Source organism: Pan troglodytes, chromosome 3 (assembly GCF_028858775.2).
Source record: "Pan troglodytes isolate AG18354 chromosome 3, NHGRI_mPanTro3-v2.0_pri, whole genome shotgun sequence".
Taxonomy (NCBI): Eukaryota; Metazoa; Chordata; class Mammalia; order Primates; family Hominidae; genus Pan; species Pan troglodytes.
Window position 1 is genome coordinate 134659625 of NC_072401.2, and position 18416 is coordinate 134678040.

The 18416-nt window shown below is 38.3% G+C and overlaps 1 long non-coding RNA gene across 1 annotated transcript; it reads right to left on the bottom strand.

Annotated features, from left to right (window-relative positions):
• Positions 1-4166: 4166 nt before the first annotated feature.
• On the bottom strand, positions 4167-9434 carry LOC107974112 (uncharacterized). The gene is made up of 4 exons (XR_008547833.1): positions 9346-9434; positions 8444-8702; positions 5152-5306; positions 4167-4439 (listed from the first exon to the last, which is right to left on the bottom strand). It is a non-coding gene; the product is annotated as an uncharacterized LOC107974112 (long non-coding RNA).
• Between the last annotated feature and the right edge of the window lie 8982 nt (positions 9435-18416).

The following is an 18416-nucleotide window of genomic DNA, read 5'->3' on the forward strand; positions in this document are numbered from 1 at the left end:
GAGGCTGAGGTGGGAGAATCGCTGGAGCCAGGGAAGTGGAGGTTGCAGATCACACTGCTGCGCTCCATCCAGCCTAGGAGATAGAGTGAGACCCTCTCTCAAAACAAACAAACAACAACAACAACAAATTCAAAACAAGATTGTATTTTTAAATAAATTAGGATATGTATTCTCTTTAAAATATTTATTCTATGTTACTAGAGGATACTTCAAAAACTTAAATTAGACATTAAAATATGTAAGAGGTAAAATAGTAGAAACAATTTAAGACTGGGATCTGAGGAATATACTGAAGTAGGGAGAGACCTGAGGTACAATACATACTTAATGGAGTAGCTAAAGATTAGGTAATAGAAATTGAATTAAAGCAGTAGCAGCAGACACTAGCCATGTATTTAAGAAATTGAATGCTGCAGTAGGTGAAGTGGAAAGAACATGGGTAATAGCGTCAGCCATACCTGTGACTGAAACCCACACCTATTTACTACTCATTTGACCCTTTGTAATTTCTTTAATCTTTGTTCCCTATTTTATTTCTTTTTTTCTATTCAAACATGAGAATAAAAATAACTGACAGAACTATTGTAAAGATTAAGAAAAATTAAATGAGAAAATGTAAGTGCAATATCTAGAAATTTACAGAACCCAAAACGTTTTAAGTACTGGTAGTACTAGGTAATTGAATGGAAATGAAAAAGGGAATACATTTGTGGATACAAAATTTAGGCACTAGGAGAATATTGGTATTATCATGAATCATGAAGAGTAAACAAACTTTGGAGGTGGAAGCAGGCAAACCAGGAGCCGAAATATCCATTACTCCGCTCTAGGCTGGATCCCAAACCAGAAATGGGTTTGTGAGGCTTTATGCCATTTGCAAGCCTTTTTATTTGCTTTCATCTCACCTAGAACAGGAACAGACATGGTCTTCTGCTGTTTGATTGTGTGCAGCTTCTTGATGAATGCCAGAAAACAAATTTGCCAAAGTATAATAGTTTGCTCTCAGGCAAAGAGAGCTCAGAAAGTAGAAAGAGAAGGATGTAGCTTTTATAAAAAGCTTTAAATGGATGTATTGACTAATTCTAGTTAATTTTAGATCACTTCACAGATAAAAAACCTTGGTTTATTCCTTGATACATTGACATTGTTATGCAACTTTAGAAAATATACTTCAGAGGCCAGGCGTGGTAGCTCACGCCTGTAATCCCCCCCAGCACTTTGGGAGGCTGAGGTGGGCAGATCACGAGATCAGGAGATCAAGACCATCCTGGCTAACACGGTGAAACCCTGTCTCTACTAAAAATACAAAAAATTAGCCGGGCTTGGTGGCATGCGCCTGTAGTCCCAGCTACTCAGGAGGCTGAGGCAGGAGAATCGCTTGAACCAGGAGGCAGAGATTGCAGTGAGCCGAGATTGCGCAACTGCACTCCAGCCTGGGTGACAGAGCGAGACTCCATCTCAAAAAACCAAACCAAACCAAAAAAATGCTTCAGAAAAATGTCATAGGTTTTTCTGTGTTATTCCATGGATTGATTGCTATTGTCCACTATTACTGCTCTAATTCAAGTTCTGACTACCTAATGTTTAAATAGTCCCTGAAGTATACATTTTACCTCAGGTCTCTCCTTTGCTCTTTCAGTTTTTATATAGTTCTGAAAACCTGAAGAAAGGCCATATATAGTTTTTCTGATAAAAGCAGCATCCCTCGTATCTGGAAAATTCTCCCAACCATTTGGTTCAAATGGGAGCTTTTACCTTCTTAGAATCCTCTGTCTTGGAAATAAGAACTTAATCTAAGCTATGCTTAGGCCAGACACAGACATCTGACTCAAAGTGGGCAAATCAACGCCCATTCCCAGGCTAGTGACCTGTGCTTCCTTTTTAGTAGTGAAGATACGAGGAACTAGAGCTTTTGCTAGTCCTGGCCATTGTTGTTTTAAAGAAGCTGATCTGGTCTACATATGAAAGAAGGATCATACAGAAATGACAGACAAAGGAGTGCAGTGAAAGGAAAAACGAGATGGGTGAGGGACAAAGAAATGAGAAAGAGAAAGAAAGATGATCAGAGCGATGGATGGAGAGGAAAGGATGGAGGGAAAGAGAATGGGGATAGGGAAGAGAGATGGTTCAGTTTAATTTGATATGCACTATAATTTATTGGTTGCTATAGATAATACTGTACAAGGAACAAAAAGATATTCTTATATTTTTTACTAGTTTTACATTAGCCTTCTTAGTTAGATGGGATTAATATTTTAGCTTCTCTTCACTTTTCATATCCAGATTCGGCAGACAATAGAATGTACATGTTAGTGTGAAAAAGGGAACTATCTGGGTTTGAGTAAGGCTTCTATTACATTGTGTAAATGATGATAATGAATAACTTAGACATTTGGCTCCACCTGAAAAATATTTTTAATTCAGAAAAATATCCAGATTTCTTAAATGTTCACCAAAATACTTTTTCTCATTTAGATAGAGGGCAAATGGCCACTATGACAATAGTGTGGATACTGTTATCACACCCTTAACTTGCATTTAAATATCAGATCAGCTATCACATAATAACTAATTAATGGTATACACAGTTGTCTTGATAAATAAATTATATTTCTAATATATATATAAATATAAATTATAAGATTTAATGCGAATGTAAATTAATTTAATAGTAATACTAATTAAATAGTAATGCTAGCAGGCAGTTCTGCTTTCACCTTTTATATGGCTGGACTTTATTAATCTAATTGTTTTAAGCTTTTCAGTTTTAATTTAGTCAAAGGATTCTTTAAAGAATTTTGGCTTAACAAATATCAATATGTTTTAGCCTTGGTAATTTTATCTAGTTTATCCTTATGAAATATAAGCTATTTTAGTATCTTCACTTTAAAAGTGAAGAAACTAAAGATCAGCGAGCTTAAAGTATCTTGCCCAAGGCCACAGAACTATAAAATGGAAGATAAGACTCTAAGCATAGGCCTTTTATTCACATCCAGTACAATTTCCATAGAAATTTGACTGCCTTGGTAAAGTAATTCATTTTTGTGATAGTCATATTATAATTAGAATACTAACTTGTTTTTTTTTTTTTTTTTTTTTTGAGACGGAGTCTCGCTGTCGCCCAGGCTGGAATGCAGTGGCGCGATCTCGGCTCACTGCAGGCTCCGCCCCGCGGGGTTCACGCCATTCTCCTGCCTCAGCCTCCCGAGTAGCTGGGACTACAGGCGCCCGCCACCTCGCCTGGCTAATTTTTTGTATTTTTAGTAGAGACGGGGTTTCACCGTGTTAGCCAGGATGGTCTCGATCTCCTGACCTCGTGATCCGCCCGCCTCAGCCTCCCAAAGTGCTGGGATTACAGGCATGAGCCACCGCGCCCGGCCAGAATACTAACTTGTTAACTTATTTTAAATGATAACATCAAGTGAAACAAAATACTGATAGCTAATGAGTTCTTTCTTTCCCTGCTAAAGACCATATTTCCTTCTTTTAATGACTATCAAGTGTTAAGTTTCAAAAGATGCTTTCATGAGACTATAGCAACTTAAATTTTCATTTTTTTCTCATGCAGATATAAGTGCAAAATCAGGCCTATATATAGTGTACTGTCCTTAAGAAATTGGTGTAACATTTAAGGTGGCTTAAGTTTCTGTTCAACTTAATTTTTTTTTAAGTAACGCTTGCACATTGATCAAAATTCCTTCTTACCTCCACTTCTCTCAAACTCCAACTTTTGGACATTCCTATTAAAAAGCTGCTGATAGATCTTTAGTATAATTGGAAAATTTTAAATAACTTAAAAAAATCCCAAACAATAGCTGAACAACCAAAATAAATTCACAAGAGATTAACAACTCAATCAGCTATTGTTAAACACCAATATGTAATTCTGGAAACAATGAAAAAGAAGGCCACAATTCTAACAGCTAGGGAATAATCTTGAGAACTCAGAAAATCGGAGACAGATCTCAGTTAATTTAAAAGTTTATTTTGACAAAGTTGAGGACGCACCCATGACAGCCTCAGGAAATCCTGATGACATGTGCCCAAGGTAGTCGGGGCACAGTTTGGTTTTGTACATTTTAGGCAGACATGAAATATCAATCAATATATATAAGGAGTCCATTATTTCTGTCCAGAAAAACAGAAACAACTTAAAGCAAGCCCAATCAGAATATGCATCTATCTCTGTGAGCAGAGGGATTACGTTGAATAGAATGCAAGGGAGATTTGCCCTGAGTGGTTTCCAGCTTGAAGGGGCCCAAGATATTTTCCTTTCACATTTCCCCCCTTTTCTTTTTCAAATCTTTTGTAGAAAGCATTTTACAAAAAAATAAGTCTCTGGCTTCAGGTTTCATCTGATCTCTCATGGCTAGGATGGTTTATTTCTAGATGAGTAGGTCCCAAAAGCTCATTTTTAGCAGATTGTGAAGTCTCATGTCCTGTGAAGAGAAAATAGAGGGGAGAAAGGGAGAAAAAACAACAACAAACGAACAATCTTGGAAAAATTGATATAGGCCACATTACTCTGAAGTCCATACATTAGTAGGCAGGTATGAAAGTGGTTTATGTATGTAAATGGGTTGCTTTTATTTTCTTTTAAGTTTAAGTTGTCTGGCTTCAGTTTGCAGGGTTTCAAGAAAGCACAGCTTAGTTTTCAGTAACTTCAAATTAGGAAAAATGGAAAAAAAGGAGAAAAAATTAAAAACATTATTTTGAAGAGTTGTAGCCTAGAAAAATTAGAATTCAGTCCAAACTGTAGAAAATAATAAACACTGAAAAATAAAACATTAGGCAAGACTAGAATCTAACAATAGGCATACAATCATTTTAAAACATAATTTTTTTTTCTCTCTCAAGTTTCTCATTTTACTAAAGACAAATCATAGTAGAAATGGTTTGCTTACTATACTTGGCCTAATTATTTGTATACAGCACAGCAAGCATAATTATTTTTTACATAGGCTTTTAAATTGGCTTTGATGGAACTTTGTTCCATAGGATGAATCTCAGACAAGACTTTTTAAAGCCAAGCCCAGCCATGACTTTGTGCCATCAAATACCTATGAACTGGGTGAATTTCCTCTCCTCTTGAGGTTCCAAGATGAACCTGGGGGTTTCTGTGCCTGTCAGAAAGTAACATTCTTCACTTACCACAGGTCAGAACCCCTGCACATGGACTGTGTACATAAAACATGAGGCCAGTTTTTCAAAAGGGCTTTATTGGCTCCATAAGTCAAGTTTATTCTTTAAAGGAAAGCACATCATTCCAGTCAAAGCCTTGGTAAAATAATTTCTCCAATTGTGTCCTGTTACAAATGAAAACATATTCTAATTACACTTATGCAAATAACTGTATTGCCATAAGTTAACAATAGTCACAAATAGTTTCCAAATTCCAAAGGTAGAAAGAAACAAATATGCTCCAAATTTTATTCATAAGAAGTATACTAAATTGTTAAAAGCTGTCAATAGCTCAAAAGAAAAGTTCTGAAAAATAAAAAAAAGGATCAGCAAACATTTTAAGCAAAAGTCAAAAAGATTGGTTCCATCCATGAAGTTAATTCCTGTTCTGCTTGAGACTCATGAACATTTTAGCTCTTCATGAGTCCTGAAAGCTTTTCCTCTATTCTGATGTCACTATCCCCAAAGTTATCAGAAACCTGCATTTCAGAGCACCTGTTGGAGTTTTATAGCTGATTATAAAACCACCTTCTAAAGAGGCCCAAATAAGACAACAATTGTCCATGAATGAAAAAAAAGTTTTAAGGCAGCCGTAGTTCAAAGACACAATTGACAAGGAAATTTGTTAACTCTGTGGCACACAATAATTTTAACATAACAATTATGATTACTGATAATGTACACTGTTATATCAGAATTATAGGAGTTTCTCATAATTTTGGAACACATACCAATAACATATTCCTACAAATACAACCCAAAGAAAACCAAACAACATTTCATGTTTGACAAATGCTTCCTGTAAAATTGTTATACCAAATAAGCCAACATATGTGATTTTTGGACTTTAGGAAATCTAATGTCTTAAAGGTTTAATTAGATTAGAAAAAGATATAATTTATAATTTAGTTTTGGGAAGTTCATCAAATATAAAAGGTTTAAAACACTTGGTATTACAAAAGAGGATTACAGGTCATTGTAAAGTCATTTATTTAACCAAAGTGATAACTCGAGGATTAAAAAAAAAAAAAAAAGATGAAGACCTTCATTCTTTGAGATAGGAGACTTAATTTTCTAAACAAGCCCTAATAAAAATAGCAAGAAGCCAATTACTTTTCTTTTTCAAAATTTTGTAAACAATCTATAAAATTTAATCTTGATTATAAAATATAACTTCCATAGGCCTTTTATAACCTTTATTAAGGAGTTGGTTAATGCTTCAAGAAAATCTTGTTAATCTGACACAGGGGGCCATATACTGGTTTTGCATCAGTGTGCCTTTGACACTAATGATTAATTTATAGAGAAACTGAATATATTTTATTTTTCAAATTCGGCCCTTGTAATCTTACATGTCCACCTCTTCCATGATAGTCACTGGGCCTTGAGGAACTTAATAGCTTTAATTCTTTTGCCCTGTGTCTCAGGAATGCAGTTTATTTTGATTGGCATCTTCTACAGGGCCTAAAGATGAGGCTTTAATTGCTGTCAGTGTTTAAGATTTAGCAGGACTTGGTGTCCTTTTTAGACTTAGGAGTTAAAGCCCTGTAACTCAGTATTATAAGGACTTTAAAAGCACATACAGGAAGATACATGGATGTAATAGCCTTAGTTAAAAAAAACATTGTATCTCACTTTTGTTAAGCAAACCAAAACTTAATAATATGACAATTTAATTACATAATTTAAAAAAAATATATAAATCTTCTTATTGTGACTTACACTGACTGTTCATCACATGTTCAGACTTTTTGGTTTTCCTGAACATCCCTCCTTTTTAAACAACCAGTTATTTTATTTTAGGACTAAATTTACCACAGAAGATTATTTCTTAAATAAAATTATTTATCTTTAAGCTTTTTTACCTCAAAAAAAAAACCTCTTAATTTTTACAACTTTCTTTACATATTTTTTTTACTCCTGGTTCCTTTTACCTTGTTTTATACATAACCTTTAAATAAACTTTGAATTAATCAAAACTTGTTCACCTTTTTTTAAAAAAGGACACTTTCTTTTAGCAAGAATATTTTCCTACAGTATATATTTATTGGAAAATACTCAAATAATGAAATATCTATCATTTAATTTAATATAACCGTATATTCTAAATTAAGACCAGTTTGACTACAAGTATTTATTCCATTACATTTACTTATTTTATTGTAATTGTTTACCTAGATTATTTATGAAAACTGTGATAGTCATGATTTAAAGTTATGAAACTACCATTGGAAAATTATAATTGAGGCGGTGAAAAAAGATTGGACCTAACTGACTCCGTCTTGCTCTTAACATCCAAACTGTCCTTGTTCATTCCTGGGCATAGGCCAAAGTAACTTTGAGAGGAACTTAAAGTTTAGCTTTGAAACAAAGACAATAAGAGTCCTTTCCCAAAATAAACCTCTTTATTGGCTGTGAACCAAACTGCCTAAAACCACAGGATTAGAAGTTAAGGTAATCTTACTAAATTCAAGATGCAGCTATTTTCATTAAACCCATATAAATGTCTAATTTATTAAAAATTACACAAACAAAGATCATTCTGATTTGGGCTGGGTTTATAATTTTGTGTCTCCTATGCCAAATTTTGACAAAAATATATTTGACAGAGATGAGTATAAAATTTGCTTGATTAATAAATGCAACACAAATATATGTTGGTAATTCCTTAAGACACTTTTAATATTACTTTACCAATAATTTTAAAGCTAGCTTATTTATTAAAGATTTTACTTAAGTTACATAAACTTGAAAAAGCATTTGACTAGTCGTTTCTTTTTTAGTATCTGATTTAAGTGCTTTTATTTTCTTTAAGCCAATTAATTAGAGCTCTTTTATATATTTTTAGCAGTGAAACAGTTTGTACAGAACATATAAATACATGTCAATGTATATTAGGCATGACCATAGAAGTACATTTTATAGGTTTATAAAGAAACCCCCACCCTATTTTTTTTTTTTTTTTCTATCTTAGACTTTCAGATTCTTGATAACCTCTTTCACAACCCTAGGCAGTTGTCAGCTAAATAGCCTTAAATTTGCACATTAAAGGAAGCAACTCAGGTGAAAATCAAATAGCAAAATTTGCATCATAAGGTACAGAGAGAAGAAAATCTGGTGGTGCTAGAGGGAGATGCTTTTATTTTTCTTTGAGCCAAATTATATATAAAATTAAACTACGCTTTTTTTGTGTGTGATGAGGTCTTGCTCTGCAGCACAGGCTGGAGTGCTGTGGCATGACCTCGGTTCACTGCAACCTCACCTCTTGGGTCCCGGTTCAAACAATTCTCCTGCCTCAGCCTCCTGAGTAGCTGGGATTACAGGCACGCACCACCATGCCCAGCTAATTTTTGTATTTTTAGTAGAGATGAGGTTTCACCAGGTTGTCCATGCTGGTCTTGAACTCCTGACCTCGTGATCCTCCCGCCTCGGTGTCCCAAAGTGTTGGGATGACAGGCATGAGCCACTACGCGCAGCCACACTCTTTCTTGAAAACCAAAGAGTAGCCTCTGTTGCAATAGCTATTTTAGAAAAAAAAAAAAAAATCAGGTGAAAACAGAATTCAGTCAACTAAGAAAAAGAAAAAAAAAAACTTTTGCTCAAAAAAAAAAAAAAGAAAAAGGTATTAGGAGAGAAAAACACAAACATGAAGGCCTTTCAAATACAAACTTGCACACAGACACTCATACATCTTGGATGTTAGCCTTTTAATTAAGTTGGCTTTTAATCACTGAGCTCCTTAAAAAATTTTTTTTGAAAGTCTTATTACCATATTTCAGCTAGGACAAAATGCTGCTATTTCAGAAGTACAGCCATTGCTCTTTCAGTTCGGTCTGCCTGGCATAAAGGTGCCCTTATTATGTAAATAAAGCCCCTTAAGCAGTTAAAATTAAAATCTTTTCTTTTTTTTTTTTTTCTATTTTGCTAGCTGTTTTCCTCCCACTTCAGAGGCCTTGTTCCCTACAATTTAGGGTTCCCCTTTGGATTTGACCAAGACAGAAACAAACAACAAAACAGTTCAGCAAAACTAACAATGAACACACAAATTATACGATGTCTGAGAGCTCTAAGTGTAAGCAGAAATTAACACCAGCTGGTTGTTAAATGCTAAATTTAGTCATTTAAAAGCAACCTGCAAGACAGAATCCCAAACCAGTTTCTTACCTGGTGATGGGTCTCAGGCTGTAGACTGCTCTCTACCATCCTAGAAGAAGGAAAAAAAAAAAAAACCTCATCTTCCCTGTTGGAAGCAAGCTCAAACTCCATAAAGGAGTTGTCTGCCTTTCATCATCATGGAAGCAAGAAAACCTGCCTTCCTGTTGGAAGCAAGTAAAACTCCCTCAAAAAGAGGAGTTGTACAGCAAAATAAACTTTTGATCTCAATCAAATTTTTGGAGCTCAGGGATTCTCTGGAGGGGGTGCTCTGAGACCATGGCAAATTGTCCTATTGGTTTGAACCATAAAGTTAGCTCATGCTGGTACCAAGCACCAACAGGATATTTGTCAAAGGTCAGGGGTATCTCCACTCAGAATCCCCCCGTGGTTACCAAAATGTGAACCCAGAAAATCTGAGACAAGTCTCAGTTAATTTAGAAAGTTTATTTTGCCAAGATTGAGGGTGTGCACCCATGACACAGCCTCAGGAATCCTGATGACCTATGCCCAAGGTAGTCAGGGCACAGCTTGGTTTTATACATTTTAGGGAGACACAAAACATCAATCAATATATGGAAGAAGTACGTTAGTTCCTCCAGAAAGGTGGAGAAAACTGAAAGCAAGCCCTCCCCCCGCCCCCTCCCCCTCCCCCTCCCCTCAGGGGCTTCCAGGTCACTGGTAGGTGAGGGACAGATGGCTGTGCCTCTATCTCTGTGAGCAGAGGGATGACTTCAAACAGAATGGAGGCAGATTTGCCCTGAGCAGTTCCCAGCTTGAAGGGGCCCAAGATATTTTCCTTTCACAATCTTAACCCTTAAACTGTGTGTTTTTTTTTTTAAAGAAAAAATGTGCATGATTGGGGTTTAGTTTGAAAGAGATAAGCATTATTAGTCATTTCTGTGACCTTCAACACGTCACTTAATCATATTGTGCCTCAATTTCCTCATATATAAAAAAGTGGTAATAATAATATTGTAGGAGCCAATGAAAAACCACCAAACAGGTTTTGTGTGAGCAATAAAGCTTTTAATCACCTGGGTGCAGGCGGGCTGAGTCCGAAAAGAGTCAGTGAAGGGAGATAGGGGTGGGGCTGTTTTATAGGATTTGGGTAGGTAAAGGAAAAAGGGGGGTTGTTGTCTGGTGGGCAGGAGTGGGGGTCACAACGTGCTCAGTAGGGGAGCTTTTGAGCCAGGATGAGCAAGGAGAAGGAATTTCACAAGATAATGTCATCAGTTAAGGCAGGAACAGGCCATTTTCACTTCTTTTGTGGTGGAATGTCATCAGTTAAGGCAGGAACTGGCCATCTGGATGTGTACCTGCAGGTCACAGGGGATGTGATGGCTTAGCTTGGGCTCAGAGGCCTGACATTCCTGTCTTCTTATATTAATAAGAAAAATAAAATGAAATAGTGGTAAAGTATTGGGGTGGCGAAAATTTTGGGGGGTAGTATGGAGAGACAATGGGCGATGTTTCTCAGGGATGCTTCGAGTGGGATTAGGGGCAGCGTGGGAACCTAGAGTGGGAGAGATTAAGCTGAAGGAAGATTTTGTGATAAGGGGTGATATCATGGGGTTGTTAGAAGAAACATTTGTCTTATAGAATTATTGGTGATGGCCTGGATACAATTTTGTATGAATTGAAAAAACAATGGAATAAGATAAGGAGAAAAACAGGTATTAAAGGACTAAGAATTGGGAGGACCTAGGGCATCTAACTAGAGAGTGCCTAAGGAGGTTCAGCATAGCCCTACCAGCAAAGATTATTTATTTACTGTAAGAGGGAGTTAAGAGTGGCGGTTTGGGGATAGCACCAGCAGATATCAGCTGTGGTGGCTTGGAGAAACAGTGTAAACAGGCACTGTAAACAAGAGCAGGGCATTTATGAGTAGTTGACAACGGTGAATAGGAGTATGACTAGACAGAAGATAGTAGAGATGACAGTTTTTTTTTTTTTTGGTGGGGGCGCAGTCCAAGTTGGTCTAGTGTCTGGAATGAGACTGGGGCCTAATAAAAAGGAGCATCTATACAGGAGCTCAAATGGGCTGTACCTTGTAGCATTCCGAGGACAGGCCTGAATTCTGAGAAGGGCAAGTGGTAAAAGTATTGTCCAGTCCTTTTTAAGTTGGTAGCTGAGCTTGGTGAGCTGTGTTTTTAAATGACCATTAGTTCACTGAATACTAAGAGCCTGAGAAACTGCTTGGGTGATTTAACTAATAAAGGCTGGTCCGTTACAGGACTGTATAGAGGTGGGAAGGCCAAACTGAGGAACTGTGTCTGACAGAAGGGAAGAAATGACCGTGGTGGCCTTCTTAGACCCTGTGGGAAAGGCCTCTACCTATCCAGTCAAAGTGTCTACCCAGACCAAGAGGTATTTTAGTTTCCTGACTCAGGGCGTGTTGAGTAAAGCCAATTTGCCAGTCCTGGGCAGGGCAAATCCCCAAGCTTGATGTGTAGGGAAGGGAGGGGGCCTAAATAATCTCTGAGGAGTAGGAGAATAGCAGATGGCGATTCTTTGAGAATAGATTTCCACGATGGAAAGGAAATCAGAGGTTCTAAGAGGCAGGCTAGTGGCTTGTACTATAGCATAGCCTGCCTTTGCTGGTGTGTGGCGATTAGGCCTGGTGGAACTGCCATCAATAAACCAAGTGTGATCAGGGTGAGGAGCAGGAAAGAAGGAAATATGGGGAAATGGGGTGAATGTCAGGTGGATCAGAGAGATATAGTCATGGGGGTCAGCTGTGGTATCAGGAATAATGTGGGAGGCTGGATTGAAGTCTGGGCCAGGAACAATGGTAATTGTGGGAGACTCAACAAAGAGTGAGTACAGCTGAAGGAGCCAGGAAGCAGAGAGTATATGTGTCAGGTGTGAGGAAGAAAATAGATTTTGGAAGTTATGAGAACTGTAGAGAGTGAGTTGAGCATAGTTTGTGATTTTAAGGGCCTCTAAAAGTATTAGGGCGGTGGTGGCCGCTGCACGCAGACTTGCGGGCTAGGCAAAACAGTAAGGTCAAGTTTTTTGGATAAAAAGGCTACAGGGTGCAGTCCAGGTCCTTGTGTAAGAATTCTGACTGCACAGCCCTGCACTTCGGCTGTGGGTAATGAAAAGGGTTGGGATGAGTCAGGGAGAGCTGGGTAGGGGCAGTCTCTAAAGCTGTCTTCAAGGAATGGAAAGAGGAGTGGGGAAAGGATTTAGGATCTATGGGGTCAGCTTTTGTGAGTTTATATAATGGTTTTGTTAGGATGGCAAAACCAGATATCTAAAGTTGAAAGTATCCAACCATGCCTAGGAAGGAAAGTTGTTGTTTTGTAGAAGGGATTGAGATTTGGGAGATTAGTCGGACATGATCAGCAGGGAGAGCACGTGTGTTTTTATGAGAATTATGCCGAGATAGGTAACAGATGAGGATGAAATTTGGGCTTGACTGAAGTAATGGGGACTGTCTGTGAAGCCTTGTGGCAGTACAGCCCAGGTAATTTGCTGAGCCTAATGGGTGTCAGGGTCAGTCTAAGTGAAAGCGAAGAGAGGCTGGGATGAAGGGTTCAAAGGAATAGTAAAGAAAGTATGTTTGAGATCCAGAACAGAATAATGGGTTGCTGAGGGAGGTATTGAGGGTAGGAGAGTATATGGGTTTGGCACCACGGGGTGGATAGGCAAAACAATTTGGTTGATAAGGCGCAGATCCTGAACTAACCTGTGAGGCTTGTCTGGTTCCAGGACAGGTAAAATGGGGGAATTGTAAGGAGAGTTTATAGGCTTAGAAGGCCATATTGTAGCAGGCGAGTGATAACAGGTTTTATCCTTTTAAAGCGTGCTGTGGGATGGGATATTGGCATTGAGTGGGGTAAGGGTGATTAGGTTTTAATGAGATGGTAAGGGGTGCATGATCGGTCGCCAAGGAGGGAGTAGAGGTATCTTATACTTGTGGGTTAAGGTGGGTGGATACAAGAGGAGGACGCAAAGGAGGCTTTGGATTGGGAAGAAGGGCGGCAATGAGATGTGGCTGTAGTCCAGGAATAGTCAGGGAAGCAGATAATTTAAAGTGTCTCAGCCTAAGAAGGGAACTGGGCAGGTGGGGATAACTAAAAAGGAGTGCTTAAAAGAGTATTTTCTAAGTTGGCACCAGAGTTGGGGAGTTTTAAGAGGTTTAGAAGCCTGGCTGTCAATATCCATTACAGTTATGGAGGCTAGGGAAACGGGTACTTGAAAAGAAGGTAATGTGGAGTGGGTAGCCTCTGTATTGATTAAGCAGGGGACAGACTTACCCTCTACTGTGAGAGTTACCTAAAGCTCGGCATCCGTGATGGTCTATGGGGCTTCCAAGGTGATAGGGCAGCGTCAGTCTTCAGCCGCTAAGCGGAGAAGATCGGGGAAGGAGTCAGTCAGAGAGCCTCGGGCCAGAGTTCCAGGGGTCTGGGAGTGGCTGCCAGGTGAGTTGAACAGTCCGATTTTCAGTGGGGTCCCATACAGATGGGACGCGGCTTAGGAGGAATCCCGGGCTGCGGGCATTCCTTGGCCTGGTGGCCAGATTTCTGGCATGTGTAGCAAGCTCCTGGGGGAGGCGGTTCTGGAGGAACACCTGGCCACTGCGGTTTAGGTGTTTGGAAGTTCTTGTGTGGTGGAGATGTGGCTGTGGTTTGTCTCACAGTGGAGGCAAGGAATTGCAACTCAGAAATATGTTGCTACTTGGCTGCCTCTACTCTATTATTGTACAACTTGAAGGCGAGGTTAATTAAGTCCTGTTGCGGGGTTTGAGGGCCGGAATTTAATTTTTGGAGTTTTATTTAATGTCGGGAGCAGATTGGGTAATAAAATGTATATTGAGAATAAGACAGCCTTTTGACATCTTAGGGTCTAGGGCTGTAAAGCATCTCACAGTTGCTGCCAAACGAGCCATGAACTGGACTGGGTTTTTATATTTGATGAAAAAGAGCCTAAACGCTATCTGATTTGGATAAAGAAAAAGGAGCATTAACCTTGACTATGCCTTTAACTCCAGCCACCTTTTTAAGAGGAAATTGCTGGGCAGGTGGGGGAGGGCTAGTCACTGAAGGAAACTGTAAACCGGACCGGGTGTGAGGAGGGGAGGTGATAAAAGGATTACAGGGTGGAGGAGGAGAGGCTGAGGAAGAATTGGTACCTAGCTCAGCCTGGCGAGGAGGGGAGAGGTCAGATGGGTCTGTGGAAAAGGAAGATTAGAAAGACTCAGTGACGCTTGGGGTTGGGACTGAGGGGATAGGCAGGAGGGAAAGAGGGAAGATTTGGGATGAGTTGCACTGGGAACAGAGACCAGGGAGGGATCAATGTGTAAATGAATGCCTGGACATAAGGCACCTCAGACCACTTGCCCATTTTATGACAAGAATTATTTAGATAGTGTAGGATGGAAAAATTGAAAGTGCAATTTTCTGGCTATTTGGAACTACTGTCGAGTTTGTATTGGGGTCAAGTGGCATTGCAGAAGAAAATAAGGCATTTAGGTTTTAGGTCAGGTGTGAGTTGAGGTTTTAGGTTTTTAAGAACACAGGCTAAGGGAGAAGGGGGAATGGAGGGTAGAAGCTTGCCCATAGTGAAGGATGCAAGCCCAGAGAAAAGAGAGAGTAGAGACACGGAGGGAAGGGGTTCGGGGGTTCTTACCCTCCAGAAAAGTGTGGAAGGCATCGGGGTGTGGAAATAAGGAGTTGGGGAGCAGAGATAAAGGTCGGGGCATGGAAATAAGGGATCGGTGATCAGAGATAAGACGTCAGGACGCGGAAATAAGGGATGGGGCACAGAGATAAGGGGTCGGGGCGTAGAAATAAGGGATCGGGGCACAGAGATAAGGGGTCGTGGAAGGGGTCATGGTCAGCACTCTGGACTCTGAATCCAGCGATCCGAGTCACGGCACCAAATTTCATGCGCGTCTGTGTGAAGAGACCACCAAACAGGCTTTGTGTGAGCAATAAAGCCTTTAATCACATGGGTGCAGGCGGGCTGAGTCCGAAAAGAGAGTCAGGGAAGGGAGATAGGGGTGGGGCCGTTTTATAGGATTTGGGTAGGTAAAGGAAAAAGGGGGGTTGTTCTCTGGCAGGCAGGAGTGGGGGTCACAATGTGCTCAGTAGGTGAGCTTTTAAGCCAGGATGAGTGAGAAGAAGGAATTTCACAAGATAATGTCATCAGTTAAGGCAGGAACAGGCCATTTTCACTTCTTTTGTGGTGGAATGTCATCAGCTAAGGCAGGAACCGGCCATCTGGATGTGTACGTGCAGGTCACAGGGGATGTGATGGCTTAGCTTGGGCTCAGAGGCCTGACAATCACCCTCTGAAAGTCCATTGAAAATCAACTGGAGAAAAGCAGATTAATAGGAGAAAAAGTATACAACATTTTACAGGAAAGCATTCTCTTGAGGAGGAACCAATAATTATTAAAGGGAATAAGTGGACAGAATTCACTTGTAAGTTATTCTCTTTATTGAATAAGTCCAAGTGGCAAGCATTATTTTGTGAAAAGGTCTCTCCAGATGCATTTGCATTCCAGTCTTCTTTTCTGACATAGATCATACGATTTCACGAAGAAGAGAAACAATTGTGTTTCTTTTGGAGAGATTTGTTAGTAAGATGTAAAAGTCGAAAAGAAAACCCCTCTCTGCACTTGGGAGTTGGGGGACACCAGACAAAATTAGAGGTACCTGGATTCTAAGAAAGCTTCTAAGGCCTTCAGCATGTTGAAGTGCCAGTCTTTCTTTCTGAGTCCCAACAGTATCTACCTCGTTGTGAATATTAAAAGGAAGTACTTTAGAACACGATCCAACACAAATAAGAACTTACTGGGTTTGCTATAATGATTATTATTGACTAAATCAGAAAAATCATGGATAAGCCAAAAAAATATGATGTGTCAGATTATACACACCTTTATAAAAATGGCAATAGAACAGGGAGAAATCAAGTCCATCATTCTTTGTGTGTCTCTTCATTGCTCTACTTTGATTTGCTCAGTATTCGGTGACCAATGCTCTTGGGCACCTCTGAGAGACAAGTTGCAGCTAATTTCTAATTTTTGTTTGTTTATAATTCATACTTTTATATAGACCTTCAAAGTATTTCTATAGATTCTCACTCTCCACTCTTATAAATATCTGTATTAATTCATGTTGTCAACATAAAGGAAGAAGCTGGGCCAGAATTAATATAAATAGAGAGTATTTGGTCCAAGTTTAAGGACTGCAACACTAGAGCGTAGATCAGGGTGGCCTGAATATATATGTTGATTAACAACAATTACAAGTGCGTTTGTAAAAGAAAAAAGAAGAGGCAGTTTCTAAATTGTATACCAAAATTTCATGTTAAAATAACAAGCTATTCACTGGCTATACATTCTTGTGTATTACAAATTCCAGGAACATGAAGATAATGAATGAGGCAGCTAGTGAAGAAACTACTGGGGAAGAAAAAAAAAGGAAAAAAAACGCTTTTAAACAATGCCATTGGGCATAGTTGTGAGTAGAGGGTAGACAACTGAAGTCAGATACTCATGTCTTTCTCGGCCTGATAAATTTTACATACCAAACATAGCTCACACTGCTCTGATCTATTTTCTTTTCTCAATGTTTTTCTACTCTTTTCATGGTAGATGATTAATTAAGTTTGCCCTAAAGCTGCCTTTGTACATATTTTAAGTTTGGCCTAAAGGTTTCTTGCTACATAGTGACCTGTAGCCTAACTGGATGTGTAAACAGACTGTAGCCTACTCTTGCAAGAAATAGCTGAATCTCAGTCAATCACTGTGGTTGAGTGTTAGCCAATCACAGCCAGCGGACTGCTCAAACTGTATTCAGATAAGGCAAATGCTGAGCTGTAACCAATTTTCCTGTTTTCTGTACCTCAGTTTCACTTTCTGTGTATCACTTTTCTTTTTCTGTCTTAAATTTTACCTGACCATGTGGCAGCCCTGATGTTACTCTGAACCTATTTTGATTCTGTAGGCCTGCAAATTGTTCTTTGCTCAATTAAACTCTGTAAAATGTATTTTTTCTAAACTTTACCTTTTATCATAGGAAAAGCCAGTTGCTGGTCTTTACCATTAGTTAAGAAGATTTTACCTTTTGTTTTATGCATCTAAGCAGTCTGTTCTGTCTAATTTGTGTTCTTTCTCTATCTAGTTGGGATGGTAAGAGTATGTAGAATGTTCTGGCTTTTTACAACAAACAAGATGTTTACAATTTGAGTACCATCTGAAAAAGTTTCTACTGCATTTTAACTTATAGCAATATGGAATAATTCATCTGAGATTTTACTATTTAAAAGATTTCCTATCCACCTGTGGAAGCTACAAGCAATTTGTATTATAACACACATAAAATAAGGCTTACAAAAATTGAAGTTTCCTATTTTCTTTAATGATGCAATGTCTTGTAAATTTTTATAGCTTTTGTTTAAACATTGTAGAACTGAAAATGCTACAATGAAAATGTTTTTAAATAATTTGTCACTTAAGATGTTTTAAATGTTCTGTGTAGTTTTCACTATTAAACTCAATAACTTTTTGTATTAATAAAATGTGTATATAAATGATACTAAAATTGCTAAGATACTCAATATATACACATTACCTTAACATATTTCTTTTTTTGAGATTGCCAAATTGATATTATACAAAACTACATAAAATTTCGAATTCATCAGATGTTAAATTCATTACCTTTTTAAAATTCCTCTTGTACTCATGGAAATTTATTCTAAATCACTTCTTCAGATCAAACACATTCCCTGAGACATAGACAAGAAAAAGATTAAGCAAGTTAAAAAAAATTCTAATTAGTGTTTTTTCACCTTCATCATCAAACATGAGTAGAGAAGTGATCAAAATCTTTTAATGGTCAGAAGTGGGCAAGTTTTGGGGCGTTATCTTTCATCTAAAATAACTTTTTTCTGCATTATTTCTGAAGGTCAGTTTGTTAGCCTAGTTTGAAAAAGGTTCAAAAAATCTAGATTAAAAAGGAAACTATAGAATGATGTTTTAAAAACCTTACTTCATGCATACATTTTTCATTACTTGAACTATGTGAATAAAACTTCAAAAGTGGGAGAATTTAATTCTATAC